General features: G+C 42.5%; 1 long non-coding RNA gene across 2 annotated transcripts in view; it reads right to left on the bottom strand.

Moving 5' to 3' along the window:
• Positions 1 to 18,060, bottom strand: part of LOC116275722 — a 71,106-nt gene extending 53,046 nt beyond the window's left edge. Inside the window, exons 1-2 of one of the 2 annotated variants that reach the window (XR_004184912.1) lie at positions 17,924 to 18,060; positions 11,436 to 11,594 (exon numbers count right to left, since the gene is read on the bottom strand). This is a non-coding gene — a long non-coding RNA (uncharacterized LOC116275722). The remainder of the gene's footprint in view (positions 1 to 11,435; positions 11,595 to 17,923) is intronic. The other variant, XR_004184911.1, reaches the window with a different exon arrangement.
• Between the last annotated feature and the right edge of the window lie 19 nt (positions 18,061 to 18,079).

The raw sequence follows: 18,079 nt of genomic DNA, 5'->3' as shown, positions 1-18,079 counted from the left end.
CATAGCAAGCCTGATACTGCTGTCCTTAGAAAAGCCGCTTGCAAGATTGCCCTTGGCTGGTATCTGGAAACTTGAATTTGGAGTGAGATAACACTATCTCTGATAAGAAAGGCTCACTGTACCTAAACATTTTGTGCAAACAATACTTTTATCCTGAAGATCTGTCTTCCTTCTGGGAGTCTGAAATTTTAGTACATGCCAGGCAAAGGTGCCTGCATGATCAGCCCCCACTAGAAAGCCTGGTCACCGAGTCTCTAATGAGTTTCCCTGATAGACAACGTTTTGAGATGGGAGAGTTCCCTGACCCCCCCTTGCAGATGGCAACAGGGGTGTGGCTCATCTGTTCAGTCACCACGGCTGCTCAAACCCCTGACAGGAGGGGGAGCACGCAGACGGACAGGTGCAGGAGCCCAAGTGGGTGTGTGTTACAGTGCACTCTTTTAGCGTTGCTGTCCATGGACAACTTAAGTGTTAATCAGCTCAGTAGACTCTCTGCCTTTTTGCAAGGGCAGAGGGCCAACATGACAGCTTTCTATATCCTGAGATTTTGTCCAGTATCCTGGACACACAGACTTCAAGGAAGGTGAAAGCAGAGGCTTTATTGAGTGGTAGAAGTGGTTCTCAGTGGGACAGATGGGGAGCTACAAGTGGGATGAAGTGGGAAGATGATCTTCCCCTAGAGTTTGGCCACCCGGTAGCCAATCTCCTCTCCCACCAACCCCAGTGGAACTCCTCTCGGCATTCAGATGCTCCTTCTTTTCTCTCTGCTGCACCATTCCGCCATCCTTCTGCTCTCTGATCACCTCCTGGTCTCTTTCTGGAGCCGGGGATTTGGGGTTTATATGGGTACAGGATATGGGGGCGTGCAGGGCCAAAAGGCAACTTCTGGGTGCAAAAACACGAATGCCTGTTCCCATTTAGGGCTGTGGGTATTCAGGCTTGAGGGTGGGGCCTTTGCCAGGGAACTGCCCCCTTCTACCCAGTATTTCCCTGTCCCCTGTTGGTATCAGTTTCACACGTGTTGTCACAACCCATTGCTTGGGGAATTAAGCACATCCTGTGTGACTCCCCTGGGAGAGGATGCGTGGATGCTTGAACCTAGTTTCCTCCAGACTTTGCCCCATGACCCTTTCTTTTTGCTGATTTGCTCGGTATCCTTTTCACTCTAACAATTCCTAGCCATGCGTGCAACTGCATACTGAGTCCTGACAATCCTAGCGAATCCTCAAATCTGGAGGTGGTCTTAGGGACCTCCTTGACATACATTTCATGTCAAAAGTGGGATTCCCTAGACCAACTCTGACTCAATGAAATATGACAAATGCATTCTTTGATTAAAGGAAGGATTAAGGGACAGAATTAAGGTGACAAACCCTTAATGGCTGGAAGGTTGTAAAGTTACCCATGATATTAAATAGCAGCGGGGCTGCTGAGTGTTGTGAGTTAAAAGTTACCGGCAGAATTTTAAAATAATTGATCCTTCCCCAGGAAAGGAGACCCACTCACTGGATCACCCGGCTATTTTCAGACATTCTGGCTAAAGGGAGAAGGGAAAATGGTATAGCTTGGGTGATACCTTTGGTTTTCATTCTTTCCTCCAGTTGGGAGGAAAAAGGACCAAAAATACCCAAAGTTGGGTTTTGGATGAGTTAAAAATATTGACTCTTCCAAATGCCAAATCCAGCAGCACATCAAAAGGCTTATCCACCATGATCAAGTCGGCTTCATCCCTGGGAGGCAGGCTTGGTTCAACATACGCAACTCAGTAAACGTAATCCATCACATAAACAGAACCAATGACAAAAACCACGGGATTATCTCAATAGATGCAGAAAAGGCCTTTGATAAAATTCAACACCCCTTTATGCTAAAAAATGTCAATAAACTAGGTATTGATAGAACGTATCTGAAAATAATAAGAGCGATTTAAGACAAATCCACAGCCAATATCACTGAGTGGGCAAAAACTGGAAGCATTTTCTTTGAAAACCAGCACAAGATAACGATGTCCTCTCTCACCACTCCTATTCAACATAGTATTGGAATTCCTAGCCAGGGCAATCAGGCATGAGAAAGAAATAAAGAGTATTCAAATAGGAATAGAGGAAATCAAATTGTCTCTGTTTGCAGAGGACATGATTGTACATTTAGAAAACCCCATCGTCTCAGTCCAATATCCCCTTAAACTGATAAGCAACTTCAGCAAAGTTTCAGGATACAAAATCAATGTGCAAAAATCAAAAGCATTCCTATACACCAATAATAGACAGACAGCCAAATCGTGAGTGAATTCCCATTCACAATTGCTACAAAGAGAATAAAATACCTAGGAATACAACTTACAAGGTATGTGAAGGACCTCTTCAAGGAGAACTACAAACCACTGCTCAAGGAAATAAGAGAGGACACAAACAAATGGAAAAACATTCCATGCTCATGGATAGGAAGAATCAGTATCGTGAAAATGGCCATACTGCCCAAAGTAATTTATATAGATTCAATGCTATATCCATCAAGCTACCATTGACTTTCTTCACAGAATTAGAAAAACTACTTTAAATTTCATATGAAACCAAAACAGAGCCCATATAGCCAAGACAACCCTAAGCAAAAAGAACAAAGCTGGAGGCATCACGCTACCTGATTTCAAACTATCCTACAAGGCTACAGTAACCAAAACAGCATGGTACTGGTACCAAAACAGATATGTAGACCACTGGAACAGAACAGAGGCCTCAGAAATAACACTATACATCTACAACCATTTGATATTTGACAAACCTGAGAAAAACAAGCAATGGGGAAAGGATTTTCTGTTTAATAAACGGTGTTGGGAAAACTGGCTAGCCATATGCAGAAAACTGAAACTGGACCCCTTCCTTATACCTTATGCAAAAATTAACTCAAGATGGATTAAAGATTTAAACGTAAAACCTAAAACCATAAAAACCCCACAAGAAAACCTAGGCAATACCATTCAGGACATAGGCATGGGCAAAGGCTTCATGACTAAACACCAAAAGCAATTGCAACAAAAGCCAAAATTGACAAATGGGATCTAATTAAACTAAAGAGCTTCTGCAAAGCAAAAGAAACTATCATCAGAGTCAACAGGCAACCTACAGAATGGGAGAAAATTTTTGCAATCTATCCATCTGACAAAAGGCTAATATCCAGAATCTACAAGGAACTTAAACAAATTTACAAGAAAAAAACAACCCCATCAAAAAGTGGGTGAAGGATATGAGCAGACACTTCTCAAAAGAAGACATTAATGAAGCCAACAAACATATGAAAGAAGCTGATCATCACTGGTCATTAGAGAAATGCAAATCAAAACCACGGTGAGATCTCACGCCAGTTAGAATGGCGATCATTAAAAAGTCAGGAAACAACAGATGCTGGAAAGGATGTGGAGAAATAGGAACAATTTTACACTGTTGGTGGGAGTGTAAATTAGTTCAACCATTGTGGAAGACAGTGTGGCAATTCCTCAAGGATCAAGAACCAGAAATACCATTTGACCCAGCAATCCCATTACTCGGTATATACCCAAAGGATTATAAATCATTCTACTATAAAGACACATGCACATGTATGTTTATTGCGGTGCTGTTCACAATAGCGAAGACTTGGAACCAACCCAAATGTCCATCAGTGATTGACTAAAGAAAATGTGGCACATATACACCATGGAATACTATGCAGCCATAAAAATGGATGTCCTTTGCAGGGACATGGATGAAGCTGGAAACTATCATTCTCAGCAAACTAACACAAGAACAGAAAGCCCAACAGCATATGTTCTCACTCATAGGTGGGCATCGAACAATGAGAACACATGGACACACGAAGGGGAACATCACACACTGGGGCCTGTCGGGGGGTGGGGGACTAGGGGAGGGATATCATTAGGAGAAATTCCTAATGTAGATGACGGGTTGATGGGTGCAGCAAACCACCAAGGCACGTGTACGCCTATGTAACAAACCTGCATATTCTGCGCATGTATCCCAGAACTTAAAAGTATAATAAATTTTTTTAAAAATTTTTTTTAAATCAACTAAATTTCTAACATAACAAATGAAAAAAAATACTTAGACCTAAAAAACAAAAATGTTATAAAGAGCTTGGTGCAGTGACTCTCACGCCTGTAATACTAGAGCTTTGGGAGGCTGAGAGGGGAGGATCACTTGAGGCCAGAAGTTCAAGGCCAGCTTAAGCAACATAAAAAGATCTCATCTTTACAAAAAATAAATAAATAAAAAATTAGCCAGGCATGGTGGTGCTTGTCTATAGTCCGAGCTACCTGAAAGGCTGGGGCAGGAGGCTCCCAGGAGCCCAGGAGTTCGAAGCTACAGTAAACTATGATTGTACCGCTGCACTCCAGCCTAGGTGACAGAAGGAGACCCTGTCTCTAAGAAATTAAAATTAAGAATTTAAAAGTTTATATTGCTCTTTCCTCCAAGGGGGGAAAACATTAAATCAATTCCAGGGCTAGACAAAGCTTTAGAGAAATCAGAAAGTGGAGGAGGGCAGGGGAAGAAAAAGAACTCTGGCTGTCCAGTCTTCAGCCTAGCGGCTGCCACTGCTACAGTAACCATTCCCATTCCTGTGCATTCTAGCAAGAATCTTCCCTGACAGTTGAATGTTAACCCTATAAATGCTGGATTTACGACTAGAGATTTGAGTAAATTTACAATGAGGAAAAAAAAATATTTCTTTAAAATATCTTGTTTTGTGACTACTGCATCTGGATGTATGATACAAATTTATGCAAAATATTATATGCTTGTAATTTCATAATTACTACTGGGATCATTTCAATCAGGGAAAGTTGGAAAGAAAGCGTGTTAATAAGAAACAAGGTTCTTGCTTTTTGCCACCAGTGGGTGGATTGGAATGTGAACTCTTTGAGTACAGGCATACCTCATTTTGTTGCACTTTGCTTTGTTGCAGTTTGCAAATATTGTGGGTTTTTACAAACTGAAGGTTTGTGGCAACCCTGCCCCTGGCAAGTCTATCAGGGCCATTATTTTCAATAGCGTGTTGCTCATTTCATATCTCTGTGTCATATTTTTCTAATTCCCACAATATTTCAAACTTGTTTATTATTACTGTAGTGATCTGTGGTCAGTGATCTTTGATGTTACTATCATAATTATTTTGGGACACTACAAACTAATCCTGTATAAGGCAGCAAACCTAATTGATAAATGTCGTGTATGTTCTCACTCTTCCAGTGACTGGCCATTCCCCCATCTCTCTCCTTCATAGGCCTCCCTATCCCCAAGACACAACAATATTGAAATTAGGCCAATTAGGCAGGGCTCAGGGACTCACGCCTATAATCCCAGCACTTTGGGAGGCCGAGGCAGGCAGATCACCTGAGTTCGAGACCAGCCCAGCCAACATGGCAAAGCCCTGTCTCTACTACACTTTGGGAGGCCGAGGCAGGCAGATCAGGAGTTCGAGACCAGCCCGGCCAACATGGCAAAGCCCTGTCTCTATTAAAAATACAAAAATTAGCCAGGCATGGTGGCAGGCTCCTGTAATCCCAGCTACTTGGGAGGTTGATGCTGTAGAATCACTTGAACCTGGGAGGCAGAGGTTGCAGTGAGCCGAGATTACACCACTGCATTCCAACCTGGGCAACAGAGGGAGACTTCATCTCAAAAAAGAAAAAAAAAAAAAAAGAGATTTGGCCAATTAATATCCCTATAATGACCTCTCTAAGTGTTCAAGTGAAACAAACAGTTACACGTCTCTCACTTTAAGTCAAAAGCTAGAAATGATTAAGTTTAGTGAGGAAGGCATGTCAAAAACCAAGACAGACTGACAGCTAGGCCTCTTGCACTAGTTAGCCAAGTTGTGAAAGGAAAGAAAAGTTCTTGAAGGACATTGAAAATGCTGCTCCAGTGAACACATGAATGACAGAAAGGTGAAACAGACTTATTGCTGATATGAAGAAAATTTGAGTATTCTGAGTAGGAGATCAAACCAGCCACAATATTCCCTTAAGCCAAAGCCTAATCCAGAATCCTGAGCAAGGATTCTTCAATATCTTTTTTTTTTGTCCTTTCTCCTTTGAGACGGAGTCTCACTCTGTCGCCCAGGCTGGAGTGCAGTGGCGTGATCTCGGCTCACTGCAACCTCCACCTTCTGAGTTCAAGCGATTCTCCTGCCTCAACCTTCCAAGTAGCTGGGACCACAGGCATGCACCACCACACCTGGGTAATTTTTGTGTTTTTAGTAGAGATGAGGTTTCACCATGTTGGCCAGGCTGGTCTCCAATTCCTGACCTCAAGCGATCCGCCCACCTCAGCCTCCCAAAGTGCTGGGATTACAGGTGTGAACCACCATGCCCAGCCTAACTCTATTCAATTCTATGAAGGCTGAGAGGGGTGAAGAAGCTGCAAAAGAAAAGCTGGGAGCTAACAGAGACTGGTTCATGAGGTTTAAGGAAAGAAGCTGTGTCCCAAATCATCTTTCAAGGTGTAGCAGCAAGTGCTGATGCAAAAGCCACAGCAAGTTATTCAGAAGATCTGGCTAAGATCATTGATGAAGGTGGCTACACCAAACAACAAATTTTTAGTATAGATGAAGCAGCCTTTTATTGGAAGAGGATGATATCTAGGATTCTCATAGCTAGAGAGAAGTCAATGTATGGCTTCAAAGCTTCAAAGAACAGACTGACTCTTTTGTTAGGGGTTAATGTAGTTGATGACTTTGGTTGAAGTTAATGCTCCTTGACCATTCCACAAATCTTAGGGCCCTTAAGAATTATGCTAAATTGATTCTGCTTGTGCTCCATAAATGGAACAACAAAGCCTGGATGACAGCACATTTGTTCACAGCTTGGTTTACTGAATATGTTAAACTTACTATTGAGGCCTACTGTTCAGAAAAAAGATACCTTTCAAAATATTACTGCTCATTGACAATACACTCGTCACCCTCTGATGGAGATGTACAAGGAGATGAATGTTGTTTTCATGCCCACTAACACAACATCCATTCTGCGGCTCGTGGATCAAGGAGTAATTTTGACTTTTAAGTCTCATTATTTAAGAAATACATTTTGGGTCGGGCACAGTGGCTCATGCCTGTAATCCCAGCACTTTGGGAGGCCGAGACGGGTGGATCATGAGGTCAGGAGATTGAGACCATCCTGGCTAACATGGTGAAACCCCGTCTCTACTAAAAAATACAAAAAACTAGCCAGGTGAGGTGGCGGGCGCCTGTAGTCCCAGCTACGCGGGAGGCTGAGGCAGGAGAATGGCGTGAACCCGGGAGGCGGAGCTTGCAGTGAGCCAAGATCGCGCCACTGCACTCCAGCCTGGGCGACAGAGCAAGACTGTGCCTCAAAAAAAAAAAAAAAAAGAAAGAAAGAAATACATTTTGTAAGGCTATAGCTGCCATGGGTAGTGATTCCTCTGAAGAATCTGGGGAAAGTAAGTTGAAAACCTCCAAAAAGGATTCTCCATTCTAAATGCCATAAAGATCATTTGTGATTTTTGGAAGGAGGCCAAAATATCAACATTAACAGGAGTTCGGAAGAAACTGATTTCAGTCCTCTCGGATGACTTTCAGGGAATCAAGTCTTCAATGGAGGAAGTAACTGCAGACGTGGTAGAAATAGCAAGAGAACTAGAATAAAAAAGTGGAGCCTGAAGATGTGACTAAATTGCTACAATCTCATGATAAAACTTGAATGAATGATGAGTTGTTTCTTAAGGATGAGCAAAAGAAATTGGTTCTTTAGATGGAATCTGCTCCTGGTGAAGATACTGTGAACATTGCTAGAATGACAACAAAGGAATAAGAATATTATGTCAACAGGTGATAAAGCAGCAGCAGGGTTGAGAGGATTGACTCCAATTTTTAAATTCTGCCACGGGCAAATTCCTATCAAATGGCATCACATGCTACAAAGGAAACTTTCATAAAATGAAGAGACAACCTATGTGGCAAACTTTACTGCTGTCTTATTTTCAGAAATCACCAGGGCCACCTCAACCTTCAGCAACCAATGTTCAGCTGATCAGTCAGCAGCCATCAATATCAAGGCAAGACCTCCCACCAGCAAAGAGATGACAATGTTCTGAAGGCTCAGATGATCGTTAGCACTTTTTAGAAATAAAGTATTTTTAAATTAAGGTTGGACATTTTTAGGCATCATGTATCGCGCTATACATAATGCTGTATACAGCACATTTTAGCAATGAAGTTTTTTTTTCATTGTTGCCCACGCTGGAGTACAATGGCAGATCTTGGCTCACTGCAAGCTCCACCTCCCGGGTTCACGCCATTCTCCTGCCTCAGCCTCTGGAATAGCTGGGACTACAGGTGCCCACCACCACGCCCGGCTAATTTTTTTGTATTTTTAGTAGAGACAGGGTTTCACTGTGTTAGCCAGGATGGTCTCAATCTCCTGACCTCATGATCCTCCCGCCTCAGCCTCCCAAAGTACTGGGATTACAGGCGTGAGCCACCGCGCCCGGCCCCACAATGAAGTATTTTTAAATTAAGGTATGGACATTTTTAGACATGTATTGCACTACACATAATGCTGCATAAAGCATTACATATAGTGTAAATATAACTTCTTTATGCACCGGGACACTGAAAAATTTGTGTAACTCACTTTATTGAGGCAGTCTGAAACTTGAATCTACAATGTCTCTGAAATAGGCCTGTAGTAAAAACAGAGCCAGTCTCCATAACTGACGATTTCTACTATTTTTGTCAGTCGGAGCCTCAGGGAAAAAGGAGATAATATGAGAAGAGAAGCAAACTCCAGATAAAGATACATTTTTAGAATTTTAAAGACCAGTTTTTAGTTTGCTAATGAACTCTCTTGAAATCTGATGTCTGACCCTTAGAAGAGTTGAATTTCTGGCCTGATGTGCATATTTTAAGAAGGTCAGTTTGGACTGACATTTATCAGAAGATTCAAAAAAAGCCTTGCTTGTCACCTGGACTTGGAACACAGCTGTCTGCCCCTGCAAGACTTTGCCTTTGCTGCTGCCAAAGCAAAGCCTCTGCTTTTTTTTGAATTTTTGAAATCACAGATCCTAATTCCTGGGACTTTAAGCTAAATGCTGACACTATCTGTTATGAGCTGTTACAGCTTCCAGACAAGCTGTGCTCAACTGAAAGCAGGCATAGGTTAGGTGAATAGAACTTCAACTTGAGAACCAGTGCAGGTTTGAGACACTCCTCTGTGCAGACATACGAAAACATCAAGGATGCTGGCTGGACGACGGATGCTATGAAAACATCACAGATGCTGGCTGGACCATCTGGGTCACATAGAGATGCTGATGGAAGAAGGTTTACTCTCTGATGGGACCACCTGAAATTGAGTTGCTCCGTTCTGTGTTTCTAATACACCTGCGGACTATGTTCCTAACTTGCAATTACTGCCAATAGTTACACCCTGGGGGAAGCACATCACGGCAACTGGGATGGAAGAGATCACAGTGACCCCTCTACCGCCCCAACAGATCAGACTATCAGGCCCCCTCTGGGTCTTACATCCGTTGACCTGTTGTGTTCTGGATTCGCTGCCGTTGACTATAATGAATTGACAACCTGATTCTACTTCCCTCACCTTTCTCCTGGTACACACAATATAGAAGGCAGTTTGATTGTGAAATGCAACTGTTTCCAGAAAGGCATTGATCTTTTCTAGGCTGCTCACTAGATACATGATCAGGACAAAAGAGGTGGGAGGTTATGTCAATCGTTTTGAAACTGTTTGAAACTTCAGGATTCTGTCCTGATTTCTGAACATGACGTGCCTTTCTGGTTAAGTGGCATAAAATGGTTTTTCTGTGAAAATGATTTTGTCCCCTTGCCTGATACCTTTCAGACAAAAGGTCTGATGAGAGGAGGAAAAAGTGACTAGGAAAAACCATAAAGTAATGATTACAAAATGGGAAATACTGATTTTGTAACAAGGGAAAAAAACAAAACACTGGGGAGGTATAGGTGGGGACAGGGAGGCATTAATGACCTCTGTTTTTAGAACTGTTTCTGGAAGCTTCCTCCTCTTCATGAGGGAAAACTCCCCATGCTGCCTTTCCAAGCTTGAAGCAGGCACTTTGAATTCAAACTGACTCCTGAGCCAAAGCCAGATGGGGCCAGCACTGACCGTGGCACCCACAGCTGGCCAGCTCCAGACCCCTGCGCTCTGTACAGCACACCTATAAATATCCACACACATGGGAGGCAAATGAAGTCATGTCACTGACAAGCAGAGCTGTTTGGAACTGACTGTCTCAGAAAGTCTCCCTAAAGCCGAGGACTGAATTGAATTTATCTGGACTGGACTGAGAACCCTAGGGTAGGAGGCCCCACCATGAGAGGTCATGTTGTGGCACAGCACTGCTCACCTATCCTGCCTGGCCCACGTATGTCCTCCTTGGGATACCCTAGAATTGTAAATTCTGTTTCAAGGGGTGGCATGTACACCGTGTACTTCTTAGGGGTTTACCTTGACTACCATGGAACTGCCCCGGCCCTGGAGGCTCCAGCTTACTGACCAGAGTTGTGCTGCCCATGAACTGATGCCTCAGGCCAGAAACAAAAGGTTTATACAGAAATTCAAGGAGGAAGCCACCTGGCTTTCTAAGATAGACCTTTATGGTTAATGGGGTTCATTTTAGCTGGTTAAGCCCAGGACCCCTAACAGGGATAATTGCAAGTGAGTTCCACCCTACTGCATGGGATCCTACTGATAATTTTTCTACACACTTCCCTATGACAACACTTCACGTGTGTTGCCCCAACTCATTGCTAAGAAAGTTAGCCACGTCCTGTGTGACTTCCCAGGGAGAGAACTCTGGACTCGGCTCCCTCTGGACTTTGTCCCGTGCACCCTTCTCTTTGCTGATGTTGCTTGGTATTCCTTCTCTGTAAGAAATCATAGCTGTGACTATGAATGTATCTGAGTCATGTGAGTCCTACTAGCAAGTCATTCAACCTTGGGGTGGTTTTGAGGACACCCCAACATATATACTTACTAACATTCCAATGGCCAAAGCAAGTTCCACAGTCAAATCTAAAGTCAAGGAGCTGGAAAATAGACTTTACCTTATTAGTGGGAGGAACTGCAAAATCTCATGGCAGAAAGTTTGGCTACAAAGAGAGACAAAGGTCTGGACCATTAATTCCACCTACCACCGTTCGTGTAAATATATAAAGAGATTAGAACAGCCCTTGACAAACTAACAGTATCGAATAAATTATTATTCTACAAAGCCGTCCCACATATTTCTCTTCTATGTTGATATCTCCTTTCTCTAATCTTTTTTCAACAGTTGTTATTTACCTATATGACAGAACTTAGTTTTTCTTCAAGTTCCTTACGAAAAAGATTGTATCCCCCAACAACGCTGTCAACCATTAAGGTAAAATATCTGACTCACTGAGTTTCTTGCCACCATGTGAAAGTCTTCCCATGGCTAAGTCCAAGGAGAGCTGACTAGTCTGGCAGGCAAGGCGTCATGGAGCTATACAGGCAGTCTCCAACTTTGTCTTCCTTCCTCCAATAAATGTTCGTTCATGTGCAAGAGGCTTTTCACATGCTGAGCAAACAGTAGAGAACAAAGCAGACAAAACTGAACTAACATTCTAGTGGTATTGATTGAACCACATATTGATAAAACCCTTCAGGACTAAGGCATTCTAAATTCTGACCAAACCAACAAGAACTCAAAATATAAATCAAATGTTCATGTACCATTTACAAAGGAGATGTACCTTTCCAGTGATCAACATATCCCCATTAACATATTTGAGTAAGATTCACTTTTTTTTAGCATTTAACATTTCAGAAGTTGGGTTATATATTACAATCAATGACATCTTAAAATTAATGTGCAGGGTATTTTCTTCATGGCTTCCAAGATCACCTGCTTCTCTGCATTAAGCTGTTGCTAAAAGCTAGAAGGCTCATCTGTGCAAGGTTCTCTACAAACCAGGCCTAGTAGTGGCTCACAGCACCTCCCATCCACTAGCCAGAATTCAGTCCCATGGACACCAAACTGCAAGGGAGATAGGGAAATGTAGCCTAGCTACGTGCCCAAGAAGAGAAGGAACCTGGTTAAGTAAAAAACCAGATTCTGCCATACTCTTCCCAAGGCAAGACAGGAAAAAACACAGCCATTTCATTTTTTAAAGTGTTCTCTTTTCTGAACTTTAAGCCAGCCACCATCCTATTGGGTTATTCTTGAAACAGATTTATTAATACAGTTATCAATTTAGTGATCTCTTTCACATTCAGTTATGCCTTCCTGATACTGTACCCTAGTTTCCCTGATTAGAGTTTTGTACAACTCTGCCATAAGACCCATTTTATCTTTAACTAACTTCTGCAGATCACCTAATATATGTGCAGTTTACTAGTTTGACATTTAGTCACTGGTATGGTTTGGCTGTGTTCCCACCCAAATCTCATCTTGAATTGTAGTTCCCATAATCCTCAGGCATCATGGGAGATAACTGAATCATGGGGGTGGGTACCCCTATGCTGCTGTTCTCATGATATGGAGTGAGTTCTCACGAGATCTGATGGTTTTATAAGGAGCTTTCCTCTCTTTTGCTCAGTACTTCTCCTTTCTATCATGTGAAGAAGGATGTGTTTGCTTCCTCTTCCACCATGATTCTAAGTTTCCTGAGGCCTCCCCAGCCATGCTGAACTGTGAATCAATTAAACCTCTTTCCTTTGTAAATTACCCAGTCTCAGGAATATCTTTATTAGCAGTGAAAGAACAGACTAATACAGTCACTATGCTAAAGTTCTGAGGACATTCTATTGAGCACAGGTGGAAAAGATACAGACCCAAGTTTTCCTAGGGATGCAGTATAGTGCTTAAGAGTATCAGCCTCTAGTGTCAACTTGCCTCAGTCAACTCCCAGCTCCACCCCTTACTGACTGGGCCAGTTAACCTTGGGCAAGTTGCTTTCATCTTTTTGAACCACCTCTTAGGAAAACTGAGTTAAAGGAAAAGATGCAGGCAAAGATCTTAAAACAGCACCTGGCCCATAATAAGCCCTTTAAAAAATGGCAACTGTTACTAATTATTGTTACTTAAAGACCACTTAGTTCTCAATAACCTTTGCCCAACCACTGAGCTCCATTCTGTGTCCAGTGCAGATTGTTATTCCATCAGCTAGCCAAGAAGTATATATTTTCTTTTCGAATTTTACACACTCCTGCCTGTGGTTCAGAATAAGCTTTTCTTATAATGACCTTTTCTCACCACCCAAGGAGGTAGCAATTGTCTCTTGGTTCTTTGGGTCCCCCCTGAACATAGAGAATGAGGGGCATCTGTTGACCCAGATGCTGCAGGTATCAGTCCCAGTCCGCAGTTCCCAGAGGACCCCCCTCACCTCATTTATTCTTCCTTCTTTTCAGCCCTCCTGAACCTTCCACTCTCTTTTCAACTCAGCTGTTTACTTTGGTAGCATCACTCAGTCTCTTCTAGCTTTCTTCCCCCACTAGTATCTAACAGTTAGAACAGCTCTACACAGCACAGGCACACTAAGGCAATATCCTCTATTTAAAAAAAAAAAAATTTGGAGGCAGAGTCTTGCTGTCACCCATGCTGGAATGCAGTGGCAAAATCATAACTAACTGTAGCCTCAGACTCCTGGGCTCAAGTGATCCTCCCACCTCAGCCTCCCAAGTAGCTAGGACTACAGGCACCTGCCACCATACCCAGCTTTTTTTTTTTTTTTATTTTTGTGAGACAGGGTCTTGATATATTGCCCAGGCTGGTCTTGAACTCCTGGCCTCCAGCGATCCTCTTGTCTCTCCCTTGCAAAGTGCTGGGATTATAGGCATGAGCCACTGCACCTGGCCTAATTTCTTAAATTTGGAATACATAAGCAAAAAACAAAGAAGCATAAACATATATTAACAGTTTTGTACCAACCAAATAAAATGTACAGAGATAATCACATGCCTGGCAAAAGAGTACAAGCAATTAGGTGTTTATATAATTAACAACTCTATAAGAAATTAAAATAGCCAGGTACGTGGATCACGCCTGTAATCCCAACACTTTGGGAGGCCAAGACAGGTGGATCATCTGGGATCATCTGGGATCGGGAGTTCAAGACCAGCCTGGCCAACATGGTGAAATCCCATCTCTACTAAAAATTACAAAAATTAGTCCAGCATCATGGCAGGTGCCTATAATCCCAGCTACTCGGGAGGCTGAGGCAGGAGAATCGCTTGAACCCAGGAAGCAGATGTTGCAGTGAGTCAAGATTGTGCCATTCACTCCAGCCTGGGTGACAAGGAGCAAAACTCTATCTCAAAAAAAAAAAAAAATCAAAACAAAATTTAAAGTTCTTTTTTTTGTGCTAACCCCGAATGTGTGAAAGACATAGATATTCATGGGATGATGGGGGCTCCGTTCCAGAAAACTTAAAATACTATAAAATCCTTACCAGTACATCTTCATTTTTGGTCACAATTTTCATTAATGATATTTTGTACATGTTTGTCTTCTATTTATTTTCCTTAACAATTAATTTCACGTGTGGTTGACCCATGTGAGGTTCATTAAACATTGAACTGAAACAAAGCTTTGCTGCTTTGAATGTGCTTAAGATTTCTATCTTAATTTTGATTCTAATATGTTTAAACTTAGCTTCCTATCACGTGTTAAGACTTCTGTTTTTTTCAATTTCTCCTCATGTTTATTTAAAAAAGGATAAAATATAATAAAACAGTGAGTTAAAATTTTTTAAAATAACAATAAAGTTCTTTTTTTCCCTTTGCTGTACTTTTAGTATCTATAAATAACACATGTAGATTAGTCTTTCAAAATTTAATCCTCTACACACATAATTAAAAGATGAATTGATTGCATTTGCTGTCCCAGCAGTCACTTCTTGTGCTTTACCCACTTGTACTATCCATCCATGTTCCTCCCTTCCTTCTCTTGTCTCCATCCCAATCACAGCAGCATGCAGAGAAGTATATCCAGCTGTTTTTGTTTTGTTTTGTTTTGTTTTGTTTTTGAGATGCAGTCTCACTCTGTCACCCAGACTGGAGTGCAGTGGCATGATCTTGGCTCACTACAACCTCTGCCTTCCAGGTTCAAGCAATTCTCCTGTGTCAGCCTCCTGAGTAGCAGGGATTACAGGCACCCACCACCACGCCCAGCTAATTTTTGTATTTTTAGTAGAAATGGGGTTTCACCATATTGGCCAGGATGGTCTCGAACTCCTGACCTTAGATGATCTGCCTGCCCTCGGCCTCCCAAAGCACTGGGATTACAGGCATAAGCCACCACGCCCAGCCCAGCTGTTCTTAAAATGCAAAAAGTGGCAGTTCCAGGTTTGAGGGATACAAAAGTCGAAACAGCAGAAACTCAGGGATCTGAGGCAGTGAATGACGAGGCCAGGAAGAAAAAGCACCATCATCACTCCGCAGAGGCTGGAGTCAGGGCTGGAGCTGAGAGAGAGAGAAGAAGCTGGCCAGAGACAGGCTGACAGGTGATAGGGCAGGGTGGGCATTCTCAACATCCAGCAGTCGGATAAACAGAGGAGAGTGGAAGGAAAAGTTTGGCTGATTATAAAATCTTGAGCTCAAGATATTGAGATCAGGATGGAAATAAGCCTGTGGTTAAAATGGTCCACCAGGAAATGACACAAAAGATGCCTATCGTTAAATGAGCGTATTCTACTGAATGTGAGGCTGGATGTTAGTTGTTTTTGTGGTCTTTTGCTATCGTTTTCAACTTTCCTGGGCCAGGCCCCCTTTTCCAAGGTTACAGCCTGGTTCCCATTCTAGAGTTCAGTCTCCATTCAGGGGTACTTTGTTCTTAAGCATACTCAAATGCACACCTCTGAGTGTGCTTCACCATCCTACACACTCCACAGCCCACCCACTTTCTGGAACTGTTCAGCCCTCAGTGGCCTTGTAGCAAATGCTTCCACCACTCCCTTTTCCTCCAACATACCAGCCCAGCCTTATGGATTCTTGCCTTTGAGAGGGGAGGGTCAAACATGAGGAATGAGAGCCCGAAACACCAACAGCCAACTGTATTTCACAGGTTCACCCAGGGCCAGCCTGGTTTACTTTCAAATATATGCAAATGTATTTTAAAACTGTGCCACTCCGCTTAAAGAGTCTACGGTCCTAGCCATAAAACAAAACATAGGTGCACCTTAAATACTGGTTGATTATTTGACCAAAGGCAGGACTCTGCATCTAGACATACATACCCACCTACATTCTCTTGTACACAGTACCATGGCCATTTCTAATATGAAATGTAAACTTACACATCAAAACAATAGCTATAAATATGTGGTGGGTGTGGTCTGTTCCTTAACCCTACTAAGGCCTATATTATAAGAGGGCAGGTATTTCCTAAGTAGCCCTTGAGTTCACACAAAAATTTTGTTTTCTAATTGGGCCTTTGATCTGATTTTGTCTTCTAATTTGGCCTGACATACCAGCCAATGTGGTCACCATATTGAACAGCACAGATCTAAAAGGATTTCCTGAGTGTGGAAAAATCTCTGTGGGTCTCTAGGATGGTTAATTTTGTGCATCAACTTGGCTGGGCCATGGTGCCCAGTTATTTGGACAAACATTATTCTGGATGTTTCTGTGAAAGTGTTTTGGGATGAGATTTGCATTAAATTGGGAAACGTTGAGTAAAGCAGACTGCCCTCTATAATATGGATGGGCCTCATCCAATCAGTTGAAGGTCTGAATAGAACAAAAGTCTGACCCTGCCCTGTGCAAGGGGTAATTTCGCCAGTAGACAGCCTTCAGACTTTACATGCAACATTGGCTCTTCTTTGTTCTACAACAACTTTTGGACTCGAATTACAGCCTTTCCTGAGTCTCCAGGACACTGGCCTCCCCCTATCAGATTTTGGACTCACCAAGCTTCCACAAGCACAGAAGCCAATTCCTTAAAATAAATCTGTTTCTATATCCATACGTACACATCCTATTCATTCTTTATCTCTGGGCAACCCTGACTAATAGTCTCTAAGTCAAACTATGATACCTTCTTTACTAAGGAATTCCTTCTAATAGTTCTATACCCATTGGTTTTCACAACATGAATCAGGGCTGAAATTTCTGCATATTTTTCTCAGATCTGCTCCAGACGACTTCCTTTCCCATGGCTAAAGGGGGACTGGAGAAGGGGGAGAAATACTCAAATACATTTTTAAAAGATTACAGCTAATTATGTAGAAACACTAGCCCTTAGACCTATCTTACCTGGCATTTTATAATCTCCCTTTCACACAACATAATTTAATTCATATTTGGGGGACAGGAAGATTGATCTACACTGTAACTTGTCTAGTTTCTGGAATGATAAAGAAAATAAAACTTCAATCATATAAAATGTGTTTATACTCCAAATTTTTAGTTTTTTCCCTAGTATTTGCATGTCTAGATATAATTACAAACTCTATGTGATATGCTTTTCATGTGACAATCCAATACAGTGCTTCCCTGAGCCCTTAAAAAATAAAAAAATTACAACCTAAAGAAACAAAAACTCCCTACCGTAGCCGCTACAAGGGAGGCTAAGGCGGGAGGATTCCTTGAGGCCAGGAGTTCAAGGCCAGCCTGGGCAACATAGTAAGACCTCCGTCATAAACACAAAAACTCCCAACCCGAGTTCGAGACCAGCCTGACCAACATGGAGAAACCCCGTCTCTACGAAAAATACAAAATTTAGCCAGGCTTGGTGGCACATGCATGCCTGTAATCCCAGCTACTCGGGAGGGTGAGGCAGGAGACTCGCTTGAACCCGGGAGGCGGAGGTTGCGGTGAGCCGAGATGCCGCCATTGCACTCCAACCTGGACTACAAAAGCGAACTCCATCACAAACAAACAAACAAACAAACAAACAACAAAAAACACCTCTCAAACCTATGGACCACGCTGACTTCCAGCCGTCAGAAAGCAAAGTTTTCCAGCGTCCCGCAAGTTCTAGGGCCGCCTTCTGACTCTTCCGCCCCGCCTCCGCCCTCTGCACTCTCCCAACTGGCGGGAGGAGGGCGCCCTCCCAGCCAATCA

Source organism: Papio anubis, chromosome 7, assembly GCF_008728515.1.
Source record: "Papio anubis isolate 15944 chromosome 7, Panubis1.0, whole genome shotgun sequence".
Lineage (NCBI taxonomy): Eukaryota > Metazoa > Chordata > Mammalia > Primates > Cercopithecidae > Papio > Papio anubis.
The sequence above is the reverse complement of the archived record's forward strand: the minus strand, read 5'-3'. Positions and strand labels throughout refer to the sequence as shown.